The sequence below is a fragment of the Nanorana parkeri genome, unplaced genomic scaffold (genome assembly GCF_000935625.1).
Source record: "Nanorana parkeri isolate BGI_ZX_2015 unplaced genomic scaffold, ASM93562v1 scaffold148, whole genome shotgun sequence".
In the NCBI taxonomy this organism is placed as follows: Eukaryota; Metazoa; Chordata; class Amphibia; order Anura; family Dicroglossidae; genus Nanorana; species Nanorana parkeri.
The window spans coordinates 1474169-1499033 of NW_017306416.1; positions in this window are offsets into that span (position 1 = coordinate 1474169).

Genomic DNA, 24865 nt, shown 5'->3' on the forward strand with positions numbered 1-24865 from the left:
CCTTTTTTTTTTTTTTGGTGCCCATACATGTGTACATATATTTATATATCATGGACTCTATCTATGTTATTAGAAGCAGCTATCGGTCCGTATATACTGACAGAGGGCAACAGGATCCCATAAAAATAAATCTAACTGTAGGGCATACCCAAAATTACATAATGGCTTCAGGTAAATATACTCAGAGCCTTGAGGAGCACCTCCAAAATCAGTTTAATTCCAATATTCTAAAATAATGATCCAAATGTTCATCATAATCAGTAGTAAAAACGGGCAGTAAATATAGCTGGAACTAGTTTTACCCATTGCAGAAAATCCCATCGTCAGTGTTGTTCAGGATCAGCAGTCCATAAAATGGCTCCATGATGAGTCACTTATATATCCCCGGAATGCCATTGCGCATGTCCGCAATTGCGTCATGACGTCAATGGCTGCGTCAGACTGGTAGATCACGCATGCGCATATTCGCGGGCAAACACGCGCATGCGCATAGTTGCCGCACAAAAACGTGCAGATTAATCCTACTGGAGGATCCAGCCTGGCGACCTCCCACCAGCAGATGGAACTAGACACAGCATGTGGGACCTCGGAGCCATATAGCAAATCATATAGGACAAACTCAGCATATCAAAAATTGACTACAAAAGTGTTTAAAAATACAAGTAGCTTCACATAAACATACAATTGATTGGTCAGTAATAAAACCCTTTGGGAAATATCTGACACAAAGCGTTGTTTGACCTATGGACTTCCAAAGTACATCCTAAGCTGTACTTTTGTCATTATGCAAAGGGCAGGATTAAAAATACACAAATCCTTTAAATAACATACTTGAGGATGCCTTAATTATGCATGTGAAGTTGTGCACCAGTACGATGTACTCCTGCAAAAGTGGTATTAAAAAAATAACTACTGCCACTAAATGACAGAATTTTCCGCTGCCTGCTTTTGTTCGTAAAAAAAGGTACCTTGCCCCTGTGTTGATGTGGATAAGGGCCCAATTCTAAGATCCTTGGTTCAGTAGATGTGGGGGTCTGGGGGGTGGGGACTTATCATAATCTGGAGCTCCCTTTAAAATAAGAGGCACCCCCACATTTATGGCCCGCCCCCTTGTGAATAAGTGTTACATATTACCTTGTTACTCATTTACAAAATAAATACATAAAATAAATAGTAAATAAAAACACCCACACCTTAGAAAAAGCCCTTTGTTATAAAATAATAATAATAATATTAATAATAATTAGGGATGTCCCGGTGCCACTTTTTAAGGCTCAAATACAAGTACAAGTACATACCCTCATGTACTTGGCGATACCAATTACCGATACTGTTTCTTAAAGGGACAGGTGACTTTAAATGATCCATAGTACAACTACATGTTATGTACTATGGATCATGGTTTAACCTATTCATGTTAGCAGGGGAGAATATGTTCTTCTATATAAATCCAGCATCAATCACATTGCCCAATCATGTAGATCCAATATTTACCATAATGTGCAAAGCCCCACTGACACGATGACCTGTGCCACTACAATCTACTGATTGGCCGGGAAGCCATCTCAATGCTGATTGGCTGGGAAGCAGGCTACCGGACCAATCAGCTTCAAGCTTGCCAAACAGCATGCAGCCAGCTTCCCAGCCAATAAGGAAGCCAGGCGGCGAGTCAATACCCACCACCCGTTTTCCTGATTCATCTACCATCCGATCCCCATGTTTACTCCGACTCGTATGCCTTCCAAAACAATAAAAGAGAAATCACAAGTTAACTAAGGCTGTTTAAAATAGTTTAGTTTAAGCAGCTCTGTGATAAATCTGATGCTGCTCAAAGGATGATGTTTTAACACTGCTGTATTTAGAATGACAAACTGCTCCTGCACTAAAGAACAATACAGCTGAATTCACTCCTTCTGAAACATCTGTGCCAGCGTGGAGTCGTGCCAAGACACGGAGAGCGCCGTCACAATGTCTCCTTGTGGAGGGCACAGCGTTTGTTTTCTGTGCTCAATAGGAGCAGATCAGCCTAGGTGAATGCACAATTACACATAAAGAAAGATCTTTGGTATAAAACCACTCTCTTCAAACACCAAGGCTTATGTTACTTAAAAAAAAAAATGGTCTTTCTTCTAAGTGATAATACTTTTTAGGTGCATCACAGAACAACGAAGAGTAGAGCACATCAAAAGAGTTGGTGTGAAATTTCTGCTCCCTTTCATTCACAGCTCCTGCCTCAGTGATTTTGAAAAGTAACTTGTAACTTTAGTAAATGGCAAAATAAGTGAACTCTAATGGAAGAGGGGAATGGGGATAAGATGGAAGGAGGTAGAGAGTTCAGTTGAGAACACTTAGATTGCAGGCTCTTGATTTAAAGTTGTATTTTAGTCAAAGCGCAACTTAGGCAGTTGAAATACATACAGTATATGCTACCTGCCTCAGGATTTGTAATCCTGTTCAGCCAGAGATGTGTTCTTTGTGCCCTCCCATACAGCCAGGGCTGGATTTACCATCAGAAAGAGTAGGCACTTGCCTACTTTGCCTAATTCCCAGTTTTCAAGATACACCGGCAATAACAAGGAGGGTGCATTCTGCACAAAATGCACCCTCCTGCTCCAAGACTAGCAGCGCCTACAGGAGCCGCTGGCTTCCACAAAAGCAGGCGAAGGACCCTGGCAGTGCATAAAGTTGCCCTGTATAATGTCTGCAGACGAGCGTTTAGGGCGGCCTTACACGACACTGGGATGCTTCTCTGCATATGGGAAAGCTGGTGGGTCCCGCAGCAGGTAAGGGGGCCGACTCAGGCTAAACAGATTTTAATTTGTACATACAGGGCCCCAAAAGGGAAATTCAGCCCTGCAGATAGCACAGCCCCAACCTTGGTTTTTCAAAATGCAGTGTGGTCAAGGATGCACTCTGCCATGTGAGTGTACAGTGAAGAGTATACTTGTATTTTTTTTTAAACAGGCAACTAGGACTAAAAGGAGAGATCAGCAGTAGCAGCCTCCATATGTCCTGCTTTACAAATTAACTTAAACCTAAACTCTAGCCTTCCCTTCAGTATTGCACAGTTGTGCCGGCACCTCTCCTGGACTGAAGTTGCTTCCTCTGATTTCACTGCACACTGTGAGCTTCTCATAACGTGTATTAGAGACTGCAGAAAGTCAGATAGTCTGCCTTATATCCTGTGTGGAGGACATCTGGCCTCATGTAGCTCTTTTCTTCCTATTCTTACTGTCCCTAGCCCGCCTCTCTCCTCCATTGGATTTCAGTTCTTTCAATCATGAAAGCTCGGCATCCCATCTGGGTGTTACCTAAGGCAGTCTGTATGCCAATGCAGTCTGCCTTGGGGCACCTAGGTCTCCAGACTGACACCCACCCATCAAGGCATTTTGATATTTGCATAACTCCTCCCAAGAGCCAGCCCACTGCTTGCATCAGGCCTTTGCCACTCCTCCCGTCTAATATCCATCTATTAGGCATTATGATATTTTCAATATTCCGCGGCACTGCTTAGGGCTCTAAAACAGAGTGCTGAGGTAGGGTGCTGTACCGTTTTCAGGAAGCTCGGAAGCTATGTACAGCACCCTGCATCAGCTTTGATCAACCTATATTGCAGAAAAAGAGAATGACGAGAACCAGTGATGACATCATTAGGTCTAAAATAAGGTATGTAATGAAAACGGAAAGGTTTATTTCAAATTTACATTAGCATATTGATGGGGAGGCAAATATAAGCAAATTAAACTTCAGCTTTAAAATCATTTGCAAAGTGTCTCCCACATCTCGGTCATCCACTGAACACCTTATTACATTTTAATCTATACAGCCAAGGACGTCCTTGTGTGAACGGAGTCAGTTGAGAGGGTGTCTGTTTCACATTTTAGGGGTTAAAAAACAAAAAACAACCTCTCTGAATTTCCCAAGAGAGTCAAAGAGAGAAATAATATATTTAGAAGATCTTGGTTGATTTCTCCGCTTGAACCCCTCAGGTCTTTAAAAGATTACCTTCTAAACATATCACGGCTCCTTCAGCTCACATTATGAATTGCTTTTCTCCTTTTTTAGTCAACATAATAAACTGCTTGTCTTGTCTTTCCCTTGAACGAGCTCCTTGAATATTTGCATGTGGTAAGCGATAGGGTTTTATTTACAGGTTGCCGTGAAGTGATATGCACATGAATGTATGATGCTCTTTAATAAAGGAAAAATCAACTTCATTCACATGCTATCAACCTTTTTTCACGGGTGAGACTGAAAAGAGATGCGGATTCATGACGTGCTGAATGGAGACAAAGTGCACAGAGAGCGTATGAGTAATTTCGTGTATGCAACCTAATGGCTTTCACTTACATTTATGCAGCATGATAGAATGTCCTAATCATCTGTACTTTCATACCTTAAAGGAGAACTATGAGGTGAGTGCTTTTCACTCACCTCATAGTTCTAGCCGACCTGTGACAATGAGACTGTCACAGGTCGGCTCAGTAGATCGGGAGGTGAGCGAACACATACCGGCGTTCGCTCACCTCTCGATCCTGTCACGGCTCTCTGCCTCTCTGGATTCCCCCCTCCCCGCTCCGATCCGCCAGCGCTGACTGGCGGAACGGACGGGGAGGGGGTGGGTACAGCCGGCTCTGCCTCTAGATAGGCAGAGCCAGCTGTCACTCACGCAGCTGGGCGGATCCCGGCACAATTGTCGGGATCCGCTTCAGCTGCGGTGTCTCAGTATACCGCGGGCTACAGCTTGCGGTATACTGAGCCTAGGGTGACGGGAGGACGCTAGTTTGTGTCCTCCCGTTACCCTAAGGAGAACTATGGGGAAAAGCCTTAACCCCATAGTTCTCCTTTAAAGAGGATCTTTACCCATAACTTGTAGTTATGTTTAGTAATGACAATCTACAAACAGATACTTCTATAAAATTGCCAGTTTTGTATTCTTTGCAATCCTTATTTCTCTTTTCTTCCTCAGTCTTCTCACAGTGGCCAGGGCAGGTTAATATATCTCCCTTTATTTCCTGGATTTCTGGCACATGTGACTAGGACAGGCGACCATGCACATCATTTAAAGGGATGAAAATGGCTTTCCCTGAGATCTCGTGAGATTACAGATGAGATTTCCCAGCAATGCTCTGCTGATGTAACCTTCCCAGGATGCAACGCTTGGGCATAGATTACATCACTAATGCCCAAGAGGAACAGAAAGTTTTAAAAAAATGTAATGGTAAGTAAAAAAAAAATAAGTGTGTTTAGCTAATCAATGTAAGATGATGTCATATCAGCATGCAGAGCTGCATGCTGATGTGATTTTTAGTCAAAAGGGGGTAAAGGTCAGCTTTAAATGTAGAAAACGTAGAGCTACTGTATCCCCTGTTAGTAAAACGAATGCAGCTTAAACATCTTGATGAAAGTGAACTGAGATATTTAATAGTTATTTTGATGCAAACCTCTATTTATAAATACTAGGAAATCCTGCCAGTGAATCTCACATCCTTCCATGAGGTGACAACGCTCAACTGTCTGCAGTGAATTTGCTGCAATATTGTTACCCTGCTTTATGCTGTAGCTCCACAGACGGCAGTGCTGCATTGTCATGCATGTTGAGAAGGGTGATCAGCGTTGTCATTGCTAATAACTCTCCTCCTTATTGATAATTAGGGTTGTCCCTTTAATGAGGCAGCCAAAGGCTGTTGCCTCAGGTGGCATCGCTTTCGATCATGGAAGACAGAGTGGCATGTTTGCTTATAGTGGTCGCTCTGCTGCACAATGTTTGCCTGCCGGCCGCTTTCCAGCCTGAGTGTCCCAGGTTGCTAAGAGCCAGGTGAGGAAATGTGTAAGAGCCACACATATCTCCCGCCCAGCTCTTAGCAACCTGGGACGCTGTGGCCAGCATCTCACCCAGCTCCTGGTAACCAGTGACATCGCTGGTTGCTAGAAACCGGGTGGGACGCCAGCCAAAGCGTCCCAGGTTGCTGAAAGCCAGGGGAGATTCAGATCCTGCAGAGGGCAGCGTCGCTCTTGTGTCTGGCAGCACCTGTACACCCCCGCCAGTACTCCTGCCAACCTCAGGTGGCAAAATGGCTAGGGACAGCACTGCTGATAATATAAATATATGTATTTTATATTTAAGGATGTAGTATTTTCCTGAATTGTGATCTGAGTGAGTGAGATGTTACTCAGCTTAGATGTGCTGGCTAGTGTTCTCTAAGTATGGAGTGACCATCTCAGTCACCTGCTGCATTGAGCTTGCACCAGCAGGTTGCACTAGAGATAACATTCCATATTAAGGATATTGAATACTTGGCCAATTAGCAACCTTTCCATTGCTGTCCTGCCTTGAAGTCTATGACTGAGCATACACAGGAACCTTGAAGTTTAAATGCCCAGCCAGTAAAGCCCTCTGAGAGAGGGACCCAGAAAGTTTAGAAGACATGCAGAAGACCAAGAGACTGTGTTTAAGTGAATCTACAGGTATCCCGTCCTCCTTTCACCCTCCTCCCTTCTATCTTCATGCATGTGCTATTAAATAGCTCTTAACATCTAAGCAAAGTGACTGACACCCATTATATTGAACATCCTTGGACAAGAACTTTACACTGAGAGAAACATGCCTGAAACATTTATCATCAAGTAAGTGGGTCTGGGATATTTGTAATATAACTATTGAGTAACAAAGACACTATATTTCCTTGAACTAGGTCTATGTGGTTACCAATAATAGAACATAAATGAAATTGCATATTTCTTCATAAATAATGCTACATATATGAAATTGTATATTTCTTCATAAGTCTTCATAAAGACTTACAGTATGTAAGAAAGAAGTGACTACATATGAACCCATGATCCCTCTTAAAAGCACATATACAGAGTTACGCTCCTTTATCATAAAACTGAGTCTGGTCCCTAACAGGTCCACATTGGTATTACCAATATACAAAGGCAAGAAAAAGAAGGGGGGGGGGGGGTTGTTCTCTTATCATATTGGTATTACTTGTTTATTATACAGAGGGAGGCAGCCATTGCCAAATGACATTGCGTTAAAGGTGGAGAGATAAGCTAAAGAAACCCTTGACACATTTCAGCAGTGTTATTCAGAAGAGTTTTGGAAGATTGGCAGTTGTGGTGGATGTTCTATTGGCTTATCTGATTAAGAAGAAAATTTTCATCAGCAGAATATGACCTTTTAACTTCCACTACAAAGAAATATGGTTTCAGTCATATTAACTTGGAGTGAGAGTGATGTATTAAAATATGCACTGTAAGAAAAGATCCAGGGATTGTTGTGTGACCTTTTTAAGCTGGCGAAAAAAAAGACAAATAAAAAGAGCCCTCGTTTGGACTCCTTGAGATAAATATCAACTGAACACCTTTTTAACGAGCCACATAAGCTTCTTTTGTATCTTTTTTCCGAGGGAAGATAATGGCAGCGGTTTTTTTTTAAGCTGGTGATTATACCTCGCTTTTCATCTTGAAAATGCCAAAAACATTAAGATGCTCTAGTAATAAAAAACATAATAGAGTGATTAAAAGTCAACAATGTCAAGTGAAAATGTTACAGGTGGATTCGGGAATTTTAATATGCATGCAGTGCTTCTTTTTTTAAAAGGGGATGTTAAAGGGTAATTTCAGCTCATCCCTCTGTCGAGGATCCCGGACCAGGAGTTACTGAATAGTGCAGGGACAAGGGAGGGCAGACGATGCATGAGGTATTGCAGCTGGGCACCTATCCTCAGAAATCATCCAGTGCACACTAGCCAATTATTGCAAGAACCACAATGTTCCTTCAGTCCAGGACACAAGGAACCTTGCTCCTTACACCTCTACTAACAGGTTCCCCCATCTATGCTAAACTGTGTGGATGGAGGAATCTCCCAATGGGCCAAGCTTCAGTATCTTGGTTGTTGGCCCCACTGCCTTTCAAAATACCTGAACAATCTGATTGGATGCAGGCATTGCTCAGGTGTTTTGAGAGCCAGCAGGGCTGACTAGCAAGATACTGAAGCTTGGCCCAATGGGAGATTCCTCCATCCACACAGTTTAGCGTAGATGGAGGAGTCTGTTGCACTTTTTCCATCTGACCATAGACAATCAGCAGATAACCTATAGGTGTGTGTGGTCAGCTTAAGTGTAAGACCAGTGAATTTCATGACTGTAAGATCTTTAACATAGGAGTCTGCACTGCTGTGTGCTTCTAGTTCCACAATGGAACATAGATGATGGGCATATTGCAGAGGAATGTTCATCTACAAATTGTGGCCGGCCATGCTTTCTGGGGGACTATGGTAATCAATTAATCAAGATTCCGCTGTCTTTGTAGGTCTCAGATTAGCTTCATCTGCTATCTAGACTTGCTAAGGGCTCCACCTACTGGCTGTAATTGATCACAAACATATGTAATGATTTATATTTGCATGAATAAAAAGAAATTAAAAAAGACATATTTATTTTTAGCATCTGAATTCATTAAAAACATATATATTAAAACACACTATGGGCTGATTGTACTTATTACTCTTGTATTCCGTCTCCATACATTGCGGAAGTTCTGTTAAAAACATTGACTATTGGGCCAACTTCCCAGTTAAAATTAATTTAAGAAATCTACGAGTTTTGCAGAAATGTATAACTGAGCAAAGAACGCCGAGCTGCTTTTAATTCACAGCTGATGGGATGACAGATTGTTTCCTCAAAACACTGACGCTGGATATATAGCATGAAATTCTAGGCATCTGGAGAAAAAGCACAAGCTAAAACTAATTTATAGAGGTAGCTTTATATATTTAATTTAGTTGAAAGCTACTTGTGATTTTGAGATATAAATACTTTATCTGAGGAATAATTCATAATTTTGCTGGTGAAAGAGACAACTCATTTGTGAGACAGAAATATGTTCCTATATAATAAAAAATCATGTGTCTTTTTCCCCCTGTGTTATTGTAACTTATTTTTATACATGTCAAAAAGGCTTTTCCTTTCATGTGGACAAAGATGAGAAAGTCCTTGTCCTTGTTCTATTTGTCCTAGTGACTATAGTGCACAGCATAAAAATTTGCCCGGGCGGAGCATCTGACCGGGAGGATTTAAGCAAGCGGCCGCAGTCTGAGGGCTTGTTCACACCAAGCATGGAGCAGATGCAGAGCAGTTACAGAACAGATCAAAACTGCCTCCAATGTATTCCAATGGTATTTTGGGCTCTAGTTCACACAGGAGCGTTCAGTTCCCGAGCATGTGGAAAAACTGCAGCATTCCCTTTTTTTCCCCCTGTGTTATTGTAACTTATTTTTATACATGTCAAAAAGGCTTTTCCTTTCATGTAGACAAAGATGAGAAAGTTGTTGCCCTTGGACTATTTGTCCTAGTGACTATAGTGCAGAGCATAAAAAATTACCTGGGCGGAGCATCTGGCGTCAGATTGACCGGGAGGACTGAGCAAGCGGCTGAGCAACGGATCAACACTGCGTCCAATGTATTCCAATGGTATTTTGGGCTCCAGTTCCCACCAGAGCGTTCAGTTCCAGAGCATGTGGAAAAACTGCAGCATGCCCTATTTTTCTGCTCTGCAATGCACCAAAACACAGGAACACGCATCAAAAATGCATGCAAACGCCCTGGAACGCACTGAATACACTGAATAAAATATGTTTACAAAAACGGCCCGGAGCGTGGCAAAAACGCGGCAAAACACACTGCACTGGATGTAAAGAAACTCATGCAGATCTGACAAACCACTGGCTCAGTAACAGTCCCTATATACTGTACTCTAGGGATGCGCTGATACAGATACTAGTACCGGTGCCGATACCGAGTATTTGGGACTTGTACTCGCTCCTATACTTACCCCTGATACAGGAACTTCCAGTCATAGTTACATAGTTACATAGTTAGTCAGGTTGAAAGAAGACAAAAGTCCATCGAGTTCAACCTATAGAGATACAGAGAAAAAAAGAAGAAAAGGCTAAACAGAACACTATGCCCACAATTACCCAATGTTGATCAAGAGGAAGGCAAAAAAAACCCTATAAAGCATGGCTCAATTTGCTCCAACAGGGGGAAAAAATTACTTCCTGATCCCCGTAAGGCAATCGGATATTCCCTGGATCAACAATCTCTGATGCCTAATATACCTATAATAACTCAATATCCAGTACTATTCTGTGCATTTAGGAATACATCCAGATGTTGTTTAAAACAATTAACCGAGCTAGCTAGAACAAGCTCCTGGGGGAGTCTATTCCACATTTTCACAGCTCTAACTGTGAAGAATACTTTCCGTATGCAAAGGTTAAACCTCTTATCCTCCAGATGCAAAGAGTGCCCCCTTGTCCTTTGCAGTAACCTTAACTTGAATAATTTGCCACCAAGCTCTTTATATGGAACATTTATGTATTTATACGTGGTGATCATGTCCCCCCTTAATCGCCTTTCAAATTCAGGTCAGCTAATCTTTCCTCATAGCTGAGTTCCTCCATGCCTCTTATTAGTTTGGTTGCTCTTCGCTGCACTTTCTCCAGTTCCACAACATCCTTTTTGTGAACTGGTGCCCAAAACTGCATTGCATATTCCAGATGAGGTCTTACTAATGCTTTGTACAGGGGCATGATTATGTCTCTCTCTCTCTCTGGAGACTATACCCCTCTTAATACAAGAAAATATTTTGCTTGCTTTAGAAACTGCGGTTTTACATTGCATGCTATTATTCAGTCTATGATCTACCAGAACACCCAGATCTTTCTCCACCATTGACTCCCACAAACTCCCCCTAGAGTGTATGACGCATGCATGATTTGCATGCTTTTAGTCCCCAAGTGCAGAACTTTACATTTATCAACATTAAACCTCAGAGGGAGATTTCCTCTGACTGGCAGTGCCACGGGGGAACATTGAGCTGGCTTCCCAGCCAATCAGGAAGCCGGGTGGCAGGTAATGACTCACCACCCGGCTTCCTGATTGGCTGGGAAGCTGGCTCCATTCTGCTTGATCGGCTCTATGCTGATTGCCCGACTTCTCAGCCAATCAGCATGCAGCCTACCAAACAGCATGGAGCCAGCTTCCTGGGCAATCAAGAAGCGGGGTGGTGGGTTATGACATGCTCCATGCTAGCGGAAGTACTGGTATCAGTGAGTACTGAAAGATAAATATCGGTACTCGTACTTGATACGGAAAAACTGTTATCAGTGCAGTGTGTATGTTTTAACAATGTATTTACCTGTTTGGTTGGAATTGCCTTTAATATCTACTTAGGTAGAGCGTCATCAGTTTCTTTCCGACCATCAAATCCATTTAATTAAAATTATAACTGTAGTAGTGAAAGGGTGAACAGCCATTTAACATGCTGTATGCATACTGCAGGGTTATTTAAAGAGCTTTCAGGTGGGACAGTGCAGGTCAACCTGACCCTACCAGTGTGCTCAAGGCACCTTAGAACAAAATATAATTGTTTAATTATCAACAATGCAACCACATTCGTTTATTGAGTGACCCTTAATATCCCCGGTGACTTTCTCAAGCCATGTGGTTGAGACCATTGTAACGAAAAAAGTAAGTGAGGCAGTGTTCTGTAAAACAAACTTTAATACAGAGCTCTGCAGGGAATGCCAAGGTGCAGGCTTACTGTTTGACCTTGGACCTCGATTAAAGTACCTTCAGCTTACTTCATATCACCAGATCAGTAGAAAAAAAGGAGAGAAAGAACAATTGGAACGCCAAGAAATGTACAAGCTAACCTCTTAATCTCTGGAACTCTGATGGGGATGTTATAACTGTGTCTTGAGGTGTGCAAATTGTGTAGATACTTAACAAGTAAACAAACAAAAAAAAAAGTGCACATAAGCACAAAGTGTCCATGTTAATGATCTGAGTCACCCCTCCAGAGGGTTCTTGGAAAATTAAAGCTGAACTCTTGGCAAACAGCCGAATGCACAGTTGAAATGCATACATGTAGACTAACCACCTGTGAAATTATTTCTATTTCAGTCTAATAACCTTGTCACTGCTGCCGGACAGTACAGCCAAACTCCTGACTTCCAATACAGTTAAAGCGTATGACACTTTTTTTGTTTGTTTGATTGTTTGTTTTGAATACAATTGGGAAGAATTAGAACCTCTGCTGTGTTTTTTAAAGAGGAACTTTATCCATATCTTCAAAATAACAACAAAGGCTCCTTTATAAATGTTTAGTAATGACAATCTACAATCAGATACTTATAGACAATTGCCGGATTTTTATTCTTTGTATTCCTTATTTCTCTTTTCCTCCCCATTCTTCTCACAGTGGCCATTTTTAATAAGGGCAGATGAATCCATCTCCCTTTACTTCCTGGAACTCGGACATGTGACCATGTACATCATCTCAGGGGATTAAAATGCCTTTCCCTGAGATCTCGAGTGATTACAGATGAGATTTCCCGGCAATGCTCTGCTGATGTAACCTTCCCAGGATTCAACACTTGGGCATAGATTACATCATTAATGCCCAAGAGGACAAGAAAGTTAAAAAAAAACTGTAATTGTAAGTCAAAAAAATATGTGTGTTTAGCTAATGAATATAAGATGATGTCATATCAGCATGCAGAGCTGCATACTGATGTGATTTTTAGTCAAAATGGGGTAAAGGTCCACTTTAGCTGCAGAAAACGTACAGCAACTGAAGAATCCAGCTTAAACATCTTTATTAAAGTGAACTGAGATATTTAATAGTTATTGTAACATTCCCAGGATGCAACACTGAAGAGAAGATGTTTGTTGTATGCTGTATATCCTTTCCAAACTGATCCGTGAATGGGAGGATCTGGGTTCAGTATAATGAGCCTTTGGACTTTCTGTGTTGTAATGAGGAAAGGTGCAGTGTCGGCATCCCTTTAGAGGTAATTAACCCTTAGAGAGTATCTCACTACAAAATGAAATTTCTATGCCTAAAATGTTAGTTATTTCTTAGTGCGGATTTCTGAGAAAATCAGTCAGCCAATCACAGAAGCAGGATGTGACATTCCTTGGGGGAGTTCCGTACACCAACTGTGTATGGAATACCTCCAGGGCGCCGTATGGCATTACATTGTTGACAGATTTATAACATTACAGCAGCTACAGTTTTAAATGTAATGATAATTTAACATTTTGAATAACATATAGTTATAGTTTTTTTAAGATGTCTTCATTTTTTTATTTTTAAAGTGGAGTTATCCTTTAAATCTGAACTGCAGCCTTCCGTTCCATCTTGCGCAGTTGTACCGGCTCCTCTCCTGGACTGAAATTGCTTCCTCTGATTTCACTGCACACTGTGAGCTTCTCACAATGTGCATTAGACACTGCAGCAAGTCAGATAGAGCCTGCGTCATTAGCTGGGTAAAGGATGTCCAGGAACATCTAGTGCTTTCCTCCCCAGCCTGACTGTCCCCGGCCCACCACTTTCATTCACTAGATTTAAATTTGTTTTAATCATGGAGGCCTTGCATTACATGTGGGTGTTTATTAGGGGTTCTTTGTCTTTGTTCCCTAGGGAAGTCCACATGCACCCAGTCCTCTTGGCTAATATCCATCCATTAGGCATTTTGATATTTTCATAATTCCTCCCATTGCTTGCATCAGGACTGAGGGCCCTTGAGAGGAGTACCGATTCAGGGTGCTGTGATGTCTTCAGATGGCTATGTACAGCACCCTGTATATATTAGCATCCGGATGAGAGGGGAAAGGGGGAACCATGAAAGGCACAATATAAGCAGATTAAACTTCAACTTTAAATATGTATCAGTGTAATAGGAAACAAAAGGCGATACGCTCTTAAATGTAGTGATGCCCCAGAATGTATCTGTTTTCACATGTTTATTCATTTTTTTAACAGAGTAAATAGTTGTATCAATCACAGACAGCCACATTCTCAAAAAAATTAATATATATATAACATTTATTGTATGTATTAAAAATGCATTAAAATACATATATTAAATAGTAATAACAATAACATGTATTAAGTGTTTTTTCTCTTGTATTTTTTTTATTAAATTGTATACAATAAGACATATGCATTACTTAGAAGTTGCATAAGGCCCGGTTCACACCTGGGCGTTTTGTTGCGCGTTCCTATGCTCTGCAAAACGCTCAAACACAGAAATCCCATTATTTCCTATGGGTGTTGGTTCACACCTGGGCGTATTACGAGCCGTATGAACGCGCTACAAAACGCCCTACCCCCAAAGAAGTACAGGAGCTTCTTTGGGGCGTTTTTGTCGTGCTTGTCCATTGGGATACAGCCAGGAAGGCCTCCGAAACGCGCGTTTGTCACACATTTTTTTTTACCGCGTATCGCGCGAAACAGAACGCGCGGCAAACGCGCATATTCTATACGCCTAGGTGTGAACCCAGCCTAAGAAACAGCATACAGTATACAGAAGAAGAAATTTATACCGCGTGTTATTAGAGTTGTCGGACAAATTCCACTAACTCGGTACAACATGAGTAAAAAGGGTGGAGGACAAAGTAGGGGAAGGTGTAGGGAAGGTAAGGGGTGAGAGTTAGGGTTTGTTAGCAGTTGGACTCCCCGAACAAGGCAAAGCGTTTAAATGGCTGTGATGCTGTCAGGATGTATGTTGGGGTGGACATAAGTTATCCAAGGATCCCAAACCTTCATAAAATTCTTCTGAGAGTCTAAGAGAATGCTCGACAATTTTTCGTTAATAAAAAAGAAGTCAAATCTTCGTCTAACTCCCAGAAAAAGGGGCCAATTGAGTCCTTCATGCTTGCGCTATAGTTTGTTTAGCGGCCAGAAGGACAACATTTGCTAGTTTGTGTTGGGTCTTAGTAAGGTTCGGAGGTTTAAGGTGCATGAGGGCAAACCAGGGGTCCCTGACTATATTGTATATATTGTTTTTTAATATGTGAAATAAATGGCATATCAGTTTTTGTTGTTGTTCGGAGAGCTTGGCTTTGTGAGATTTATATATCTATTTTCAAAAAGGAAAACAGTGTGAAAACAAAGGAATCCTGTTGCAAATCTTTAGGTTGCTATGCATGGTTATAGATTTGTTTGGAAATATGCTTTAAAAGTGAATAAAATGTAGGTTTTTCTTAATTATTTTATGTTAAACAGGTGGTCTTGCTAAAAAAAATATTTTATTAGAATGTGTAAATGTTTTGATTATATACATATGCCGGCTCTGCTTCCTGCTTTTGTAGCGCTCCAGTAGTTGAACTTTAGTGCTTCCTCTCAAAGTTGTTATGACAAAGAGACAGAGTAATTGTAAAAATAGTATTTTCCTTCGGCGATTAAAACTGTATCTGTGGAATATTTGGATTTATATCATATGTATTATAGACAGTCACTGAACACTCCCTCCGGTGGTATTTCTACAAAGCTCTATGTTTAATAATATTACAAAAATATAAAAGAGCAAGCTTCTAAAAATGTAGAAAGCATATCACAAATTACTTTAAGGCAAACACTTTGATAACAGCTAAACATATGCACTGATATGCAATAGGCTCTCATCAAGCAGTATAGCTTGGTGAAGGATCTGGCCCCAACCTGCGGACTAGACTATGAAAAAAGAGCAGCCTCTTGATGAGATCATCCCTGTGCTATCCAGTCCTGTCAGTATGTTCACAATGTCAGACTAACAACGCTGTGCAATGTAATGTAGTCCTAACTGGCACACAGAATTTTCCCAGGCTGCTATAAAAGGTATCGCAGGAAGCTAATATAAAAACAAGTACTTGTTTGTTTTACAATTTTATTGGATATAGAACTGGCTTGTCTTATTCATTTAAATAAAGTTGTTAGGACACAACATACAATATTAGACTGTGTGTACGTTACTGTATATTTCTAATGCTGACTCTGAGCTGCAGCGGCAACTGCCCGAAATGTTACAGATTTGTTCCCAGGACAGTCCCTAGGGTATGTGCCGCCTGAGGCAATGTGCTCTCATTCCAGGAAAGGGGGGTGGAAACCTGACCGCACTGTCAGCAGATCCGTCCGGCGCCCTACCAGGAGCTTGGTGGAACATAACCTACAGCCTACCTGGCAACAGGTGACCTCAGTGAGTTGGGCGGGAAGCCGCATTGAGCGTCACAAGTCACTAAGTGCTCTTAGCAACCTGGGATGCTGTGGCCACCCCACCACCACCTGGCCGCCCCTCCAGCACCCCCACTACCGCCCGGCCACCACCGCCTGGACACCAACCCCCGCAACCACATTTTGGATTTACATATTACAGACTATAACTTCTTTAGTTCTTAATTACTGTAGGAAGATACAGTAGTTCTAAATTGACAGTGCCATGGGAAGATAGTGATGGAGGAGCCTACAAAAGAAGAAAGACCAACTACTTAGAACGGACAACTGAAGCTGCCCAGAGCGGCTGAAGGATTAAGATTTTCCTTGTAAAAGTGGGATGCAGAGGTTTTGTTGCTACATCTACAACCAGCCTTCTGAAAAAGATGGGAGTGAAGGGTTTCTCCTTCCAATGAGCCTTATCAAATGCAGCAGGAAAAAGCAGCAATTGAATCTAGATTAAAAGTAAAGACAACAAGTAGGTTGCAAAAAAGCAGAATATGATACTGACATGGGACATCAGGTATCACTATTAAGTCCTCTGGAGACATAGTGGGTTCATCAACAAAACAACAAAGAAGGAAGGTGCCCACCTGATAACCCCGATAACATACTTAGCATTTTATTACCACACCATTCTCAACATTAAGTGTTGTCATAGGGACTGAAACATTAGGTCCTATTAGCTCTAAGACCACGATGTACTGATGCACAGTAGGAAAACACTTTCTTTCAAAAGTGTTTTTGTAGTGTGATATAGAGGGTAGCAATCTAACTGTGGCAGTAAGTTTTCAGAGAGTAGAACACCAGGTAGTGTTGATGCAGGGAATATCCAAATGCGTAATGGGATCAGGAAGGAACTTTTTCCTCCCGTTGGAGGAAATTGGACCATGCAGTGTTTTTTTTGCCTTCCTCCTGATCAACTGCAGGTATCTGTCACTATAAGGTTCTGTTTATGAATGTTTTCTATTTCTTCATTCATCTTTCTTTCCCTCTGTTGGTTGAACTCAATGAACTTGTGCCTTATTTCAACTTGACTAACTATTTGACGCATCCTATCATCTATGGACAGTAATAAAGTGGTCCTAGATGGTCAGATGTCTCCTCAAGAACGTCAGATGCTGAGTCTAAAACATACCCCGTACCGGCTTGACTAAACTGATGGAGGGAAAAAACAGATACATTGCATTTACTGTACGCAAAGATTTTCATACACATGTCACATGGTTAGACACACTTAATATCACCCCCTACCAAAGGCCCAAATAGTAAAGTCCTCACCTGAGCATCACATGGTACCGCCAAGCCAGGCTCTTAATTGATGTTCTTTGTTTCAGACCTGTAGTAGAAGTAGTTCTTTTAGTTTGTGCTTCGCGAAAAAAAAAAATACAATGCAAGAATCAATCTGTAATTTCCAGCAATGATGTTCCTGAAAGTGGGTAAATTATATGCGATTCCAGCCAGTGGTCTCCTGCATACCGTGACTCTGCATTCATTCAGCCAGTTTGGACTATATTATTCAAAACAGAAGCAGTAAGCAAAATGGTATATATATATTTTAGCAGAGACATGAGGGATTTGGGGACTAAGTCCGGGCAATCTCCATTTGTGCATATCATTCAGTCTGCCGATGTACCTGCAGAAGGCTTTAAATGAGAGAATGATAAGCCACATCATGTTCTCAAAGATTATTATCAGCATTGATGGGTCATTAATAAACATAGTGCATTAGGTTTTCAGAATGTTATCAGATCCCATCATTTCTCAGGAGTCATGACTAATCTGAAAAAATTATTGTGTTTCTGATGCTTCTTCAACGGGCTGTTTAGCTGTAAAGAAAAATAAAGACAGTTTTAAACGTATTTCAAGCCAATCTCACGCCAAACTTATCTCAGTCTTTGATCATGTAATGCACTGGGTCCTAAGTCTTTTATCTTTTGGACTGCAGAGTCTTCATCTTCTTTGGGTGCCCACATTACTGCTAGGTGACATGAACATTTCCACTAGGTTTTCATTGGCAGGACCTTAAAGACCCCAGCAGTGGCATTATGACATCATGAAGGAGTTTGTCAACAAGAACAGTTGACAGTATGTATGGACTGCAGCCATGAATCAGCAGTCCTTACTCCCAGAACAAGGCCAGTGAGGGTCACATGATGGTGACCTCTGAAGAGGCATTTCTGCTCAGACTATGTTTTTTATCTGATGTAGTTAGGCATGACAGGACAGTGGGCATTTGCCCTCTGAGAGGAGCTGAACTTTGAAGGCTGTGCCCACAAAAAAGGCAGGTAGAGGATAGAGGACTAATCACTAGTAGTCTCTCTAAAGCTAATATTTCCCCATTACTGACTTACCATGTCTTATTCTGTACCAGAAAACAGTGGCACCTGTGTGTGTTGTAAAGTAGTTACCGCACCAAGCTCACTCCTATGATGGACTACAATCTCAATACAAATCAGTAAACTAAACGTGAGATTGTAGTCCATCACAGGAGCCAGCTTGGTGCGACTACTTTACAACCCAAATAAGATACATTTTTGTTAATAGTTAAGATACAGTGGCATCACAAGGGGGGTGCAGGTGGTGTGGCCTGCACCAGGTGACACCATCAGAGAGTGTCACCCCCTCTGAAAAGTCAAGCACTTGGTCATGGACCAAGAGCCTGACAGGTGCACGAGAGAGAAAGAAACCTGACGGCAGAATGTCCCCTCCTCTCTGTGCCGACTTCCATCACCAAGATGGCCGTCAGCATTTGGGTGCATGTGACGTCATTACGTGCATACATGATGATGTCACACATGTACATGGTGACATCATGCATGTGCGTGATGACTTTGCGCATGTGCTTGATGACGTCCCAGCGAGTGACAACGGAGGCCGCTCCGGGTGACACCCAGCTTGGGGACGCCTCTGGGTACTTGAATGCATTTTTAAGGTTTAACTTCTGAGTTTAGTGTCACTTTAACAAAATAAGTGCTTGTTTTGGTCTGGGGTCTAAAACAAAGAAGAAATACTCACCCGATCCTCGGTCCTGCCTGACTCCTAGACTAGTCCTCGTGTCCTCTTCTACCCTGGGCTCCAGCGGTATAATGACCCATGATGTCATCCTGACTATACAGTCTATTACATGTGAAGATGCTGAGGAACCACCACAGGGCAAAGGATCAGGTGAGTGTGTCTTTTATTTTAGAATCTAGACCAACATGAGTACATAACCCTTGCATTGCAGGGGTAGCTACACTTTAAAGGTTAATTTTTTACTGCCTGGAGTTCTTCTTTAGGTCCCATTTAAAATATAAGAGTCTAAAGCAGGGGTAGCCAAACTGTGGCCCTCCAGCTATGTTGGAACTACAAATCCCATGAGGCATTGCAAGATTCTCACAGCCACAAACATGACTCCCAGAGAGAGATGCATCATGGGATGTGTAGTTTCACCACAGCTGGAGGGACAGAGTTTGGCTACCCCTGGTCTAAAGTCTCCTTTGACTAAAAACAAATTCCCCTGTGCTCCTATCATGTGCTTTATGGTGCACTGCAATGCGGGTACATTGCCTGCTACTGTAGAAGCCCATTGGGGTGCATTCAGCGTGAATGGCCCTACGCCACAACACACAGCTGTACATGATAGTGTAATTGAGCCCTGAGACTTTCTTGAATCAGGAAATTTCACATAATTTATGAAATGAATATCTGGCAAAAACAATCTATTTATTTCTTTTAATTACTAGGGTAGCATGAACCTTGACCAAGAGATAACATACATTCTAATTAACAAAGGGAAGAGTTTGCTTGCTGTAATCAAAATCTGCATTTAAAAGTTGCGTAAAGCACTTGATCAGCTTGTCAATGGAAGGTACTACTCAGCTGAGATATTATTATGTACAAGCTATATGTCCGCCTGCAATCTAATCATACAGCAGATGCTTTAGCAAGGCACAACAGAACAGTGTAGGGATGGTGGGGTATTATAGCAGATGTGCAACTTACTGTTTAAAAAAAACAAAAACACAGCATCTGGCTTAATCTTGCTGTTTGTGGACACACAACACCGCCTTCCTCTCAGTAATTAATCAGCAGATGTCCACGTATTATGATGACCGAGAAATAAATGTGTCAAATTTCAAAAATTATTTTCTCCATGTCCATAGGGAATGAAGTGATTTGTTTGTCTAAATCGCAATCACAAGTTTTTCTATCTACCTATAAGCAGCTATGAATTGTTATAGGGTCTAATCCATTTTGACATAATAATTGCATCTACTGACACCAAGGATGGGGCTCATTTTGCTCCCACTTTCTTTTAGGTGTACCCCCGGGTCATTTTTCACCTAAAGCACAGCAAAAAGAAAGCCAAAAGTTGCCACACGCCATGAAACATTAAACATTTTATTGGCCATTCTTGCTTTTTTTGACCATCCCTACAAGTGTTCTGCTAAGACCTGTTGTGACATAGCAGGTCAGAGGAAGGGACCAGCTCATGGGGTTGGGGTGGAGAGCAGAAGCTACCAACACTAGCTGAATTTTGAATGCCAATAAGGCCCTCCAGGACTGAAGTGCAGGAATGGAGCAGAGGTAGAAGAAATAGGCCAAAGTAAGTATATAGTGTATTCCATAGCAGGGGACTGCTGCATTTAAACGTTTGGAGATCTTGCTGGGTCTTTTTAAGGGGTCTACTTATAAATAGCACTGTGATTATCTGTGAACGTTAGTTTTGTGTGAATAATGACAAAAACATAAACAGAGATCTCCTCTGCACACCATACAGCACAAGAGATTGCTTTTTCAGATAGTGGTGGTGCTTGTAGCGATGTCCATGGATGGCGGCATATGTATCCAAGGTTTTAGCAAAGAAGATCACCAACACTCAAATTATAAGATCAATAGACACTATGTTTGCCCTGATGAAGGGACCCTGCGTGGTTCCAAAGCGTTGGCTGATTGATACATGTGACATGCTTCTTTGAATAAAAGAACACTCGGATTTATCTTATCATTTGAGTGCTGGGGATCTTCATTGCTAAAACCTAATGACAAAAACAAACATTCTTGTTTGGTCATCAGGTCGTATGTATTGTGATGTACAACGTCATACTGCCTTATGTCCACTAGATGGAGCTGTGGAGCATACAAAATAAATACCAATTACCTATAGTCCCCAACTCAGAGAGATTGGTAAAGGTTTAGGCGTTGGCTAGAGGCCAATACATGGTATAACACTTATTTTAGTGCCTCATGCTGAACCTAACTACAATTGGTGTACAATCTTACATGTGTATACAATTCCAGGGTAAATAATAAAATTGGACATTGCACACTGTGTAGCCTTTTCACTGTCAAAACTTTTGTCACCTTGGATCCTTTTCTCGCTTCTTTGTAATTATTGTTCAGTTGGCGCTGTTGTCTTTATTTGGTTTTCCTTTTATATGTTTTAATTGTTTTGCTCCGAAATGACAACACTAATTTATTCAGACGTAATGAGTGATTTGTGTTTCCTTTATGGTTTGCTTTGTAGTTAATGATAATGTAATTATTACAAGTAGATGATAAAGAAGCAATAATGGAAAGAAAAACATTGCAAACTCTGAAAAAAGGGGGAGAACACAGAGGGAGAACAATAGAAACAAAAGAAGGGACTGAATCCAGCAGCGGACTGGGAGGCAAAATATAATTAAAAAATATGAACAAATGCAATTTTTGTGGATGTGGGCCAGAAGGGTGACAATAAGCTTTATGAGGATGACAGATAACTTTTCTCATGGAGGATATTTTACTCTGTTCCAGTAAGGGAACAATAAGGATTATTTATTTTGAGAAATGAATGGTGAATTAGATGTAAGATCGTTGCACAGCAGGACCAAGCAGGGTTCTGACTTGTATCAATGCTGCATAACCAGGGTCATCCCACTTGGATTAAAATTTGCAAGGAAAGAGGAACCAAGGTGTACTACAAAAATATTGGAGGAGTATAATAGAATACAAAATGTTTCCAGTCCCTGGAGATGGAAAATGCTGTTGGTGTTATGAGCCTGAAGTTCTCTCATATATGTAAATTCTTCTGGGAGACACATGTGGGGTTACCTAGTAATCCAACTTTTTTCTTTTCTCACCACCAGGCTAGTAAGTAAACCAAATCAATTCAGTGCTCGCTAACCACAGAGGGACAGTGTGAATGTCCCTCCTCCAAACATTTTCATGTCAAGTATATGGAAAACACTGAACAGGCCCCATAATCACACTACACATATCAAAGGGTGGCCATAGACCAGCATGTGTCTCCCTGAATCCTAAGCTTGAGGGTGCCCAGAAATACTACCTTATGACATGGCTGATAAGAAGAAGTGCAACTGTAAAGATAGGTCTTGTTTTTCAAGGACAATCAGCAATCCATATTATCAAACCCTAGCTGAGCTCATATCAAGGTTTGGAAGGGGTGTTTAAATCTTTTTGGCCCCTTTCCTTCCCTTACACTTTAAAGTGTAAGGTCTGATGTCCTGTAAAGAGGTCCTGTTCTATGGCTGGAGGAATTTTTCTTCTTCAATTAGGAGAAAGGATGCCAACTGTTGGACTGAGAAGGTAACTCTACAGAGGCTGAAGATAGAGAAATACCTCTTCTACTTGTGAGATGTTCAGCTAGTCCTGACTTGAGTGACATGTGGAATTTCCCACTCCTAGAGGTCCACTGGGCATGGTCCATGTTTCACCAGGGATTTTCTGAGAGTAGAGGAAGGAGGAAGACCGCAGGACCCTGGATTAAGGTAAGTATTACTCTGTGATAGATCATCTTCCTGAAATTAGGCTTTAAGGTCAGAGTTTCCTTGACTTGGTCAAAGGTTTGTTTTTTAATGTATACATCCTTAATTAAATGTGCCCTTGTTCCAGTATGGTTGTAAGTTCTGCACCACCAACAGAATAGCTGTGGTAGGCCGAGAGCTCAGCTTTTAAAGGGAAACTCCAGTAAAAGATTTGTCTCTTTTAGTTTTGGATTTAATGTAGTAGGAATAGGAGATATTCCTACTTTATATTGCTGCCTGTGTTGGTGATCTTTATTTTTTTACAGGACAGTCAGAAAGTATTGAAGAAAGAGGAGATGACAGGTGGAGGAGAATTTTTCGAAGAGGGGCAGCATTCACAGCCTCAATATTTCTCTCACAGCCCAACTGAACTTTCACTTTGCCAGCATGTTGTTGAACAGGACCTCTGCTTTCAGTGGGGAAGCAGTGGTCTCCCTACGGAGGTCTTATACACCCCCCATGTAATGTCAGACCTATAGCTCTGTGGACGGCAAAGATCATGCTCTCAGTTGCTTGTAAAGCTCCAACTCTGACTGGGCATGTATCAGGAGAGCTGTGGATGATTTTTGTTTTTAAGAAGACAAACTGTAAGACTTGGCATATATTTTGTTTTGCAGGAATGTATTTAGCTAACCTAAACTGAAAGATCAATTAGGCTTTTAGCTGAGCTATTTTTGTCACCTGTCTGCAAGTCCCCCATTTCTAGGTAAAATTCACTGTAGGGTGCCTGTAGTAATAACAAGCAGCTCGGTTGAAATCCGAAAAGGAAAAATCATATTTTGTTTTGTTAAATATGCAGAAGCTGTTGTATTGTAGTGTTCTGTTTAAAAAGAAAAAAAAAACTCATCAAAGTTTTTACTCCGCCAGGGAAAAGCAGTTAAGGGGTGAATATTTTTTTTCCTGTTATAACCAGACTAAATATGCAAACAAAATAATAAAAAGTGATATTTCTAAATTTACAAAGGCGATGCCACATGCAGCCTGAAAGACGCGGTAATGGTGGTAATAATAATGTATTTTCCCGTTTTAGGTTTTACATTCCGCTATATGAATGGATGACTGTGGAATGCAGCATAGCAACGTTTGGAAACAAAAAAGTAATTTTCTCTGAGAGATTCAGCAGCGAGGAACAGGGCATAAATATAATGAAGTGATCAATGCAACTTTTCCCAAACATGCGCTATTTACTAGCTCATAAAACCAAGGTTATGACAAATCTGACTGCAAGATTTGCTATTGTAACTCATTCTCATTTGGCAATAAATGGAGCAAGTTTTTCTAGAGCTCCTATTTTTCCAAATATTCACATCAATTACAATGTATCCTCGAAACAAAGATGAATGCTCCGGTCGCATTGAATTTCACTGGCATAGAAGTAATCAGAGGAATCAGTTTCTTTATCTGCACCAGAAAGTCTTATTGGTTCTATTTACAAAACTGCATTCCTCTGTTAAGTGAAGGCAAGATGTTTATGTGCATATCTAGGCCAATAGTTTATCAGTGATTTGATAACTTTCAGTTCTGAAAGTTGCGGCACAGATGTTCATGCAAGGAAAGTAATGCCTTACCCTAAGGGCAGCCAGGGTTCTGTAATCCAGCAAAAGGGACTGGAAATGCTGGTTGGGGTTTCGGTACAGCAACGCCACTGTGTTGTCAGCTCAAACTGAAACTTATGTTAGGATCTCATTGGATTTCTGGAATATTTTTATACCTGCAGCATTTAAAAAAAAAAAAATGTGGAAATCTGCATTTAATGCAGAGATGTACTGAATATGTTTTTTTATTTTTTTTTATTTTGCCTCAACACACACTTTATCTTTACACAGTTAATAAATATTCCCGTTTTTCTGCCTAAATAAGTAATTTTCTATGTTGTACTCAATCAAAATGTCTGTTTAGTCCTTGCTGTTTCTTTACATGCTGTGCATTTAACACCAGGGCTATCCCTATAATGAAGGAGGCTGAAACTGTTGGCTCAGGCAGCATGTCTTTGGGTTACTTAGGGAGGGAAGGCAGGCAGAGTGGCATA